This window comes from Physeter macrocephalus, chromosome 8 (assembly GCF_002837175.3).
Source record: "Physeter macrocephalus isolate SW-GA chromosome 8, ASM283717v5, whole genome shotgun sequence".
Classification (NCBI taxonomy): domain Eukaryota; kingdom Metazoa; phylum Chordata; class Mammalia; order Artiodactyla; family Physeteridae; genus Physeter; species Physeter macrocephalus.
This window is the reverse complement of record NC_041221.1, coordinates 76,104,601-76,105,161: the sequence shown is the minus strand read 5'-3', so window position 1 is coordinate 76,105,161 and position 561 is coordinate 76,104,601.

The window sequence follows — 561 nt, the reverse complement described above, 5'->3', positions numbered from 1 at the left end:
TTTGCTGTACGCGGGCCTCTCACTGCTGTGGCCTCTCCCGTTGTGGAGCACAGGCTCCAGACGCGCAGGCTCAGCGGCCATGACTCACAGGCCCAGCCACTCCGCGGCATGTGGGATCTTCCCAGACCGGTGCATGAACCCGTATCCCCTGCATTGGCAGGCGGACTCTCAACCACTGCGCCACCAGGGAAGCCCTATTGGAAGATTTTTAATCACAGTTTCAATTTCATTACTTGTGATGGTTTATCAATTTTTTTTATCTTCTCAAAGCACCAGCTTTTAGTTTTATTGATCTTTGCTATTGTTTTCTTTGTTTCTATTTCATTTATTTCTGCTCTGAACTTTATGATTTCTTTCCTTCTGCTAACTGGGTTTTGTTTACTCTTCTTTCTCTAGTTCCTTTAGGTGTAAGGTTAGATTGTTTGTCTGAGGTTTTTCTTGTTTCTTGAGGTAGGCTTGTATAGCTATAAACTTCCCTCTTAGAACTGCTTTTGCTGCATCCCATAGGTTTTGGATCGTCGTGTTTTCATTGTCATTTGTCTCTAGGTATTTTTTGATTTC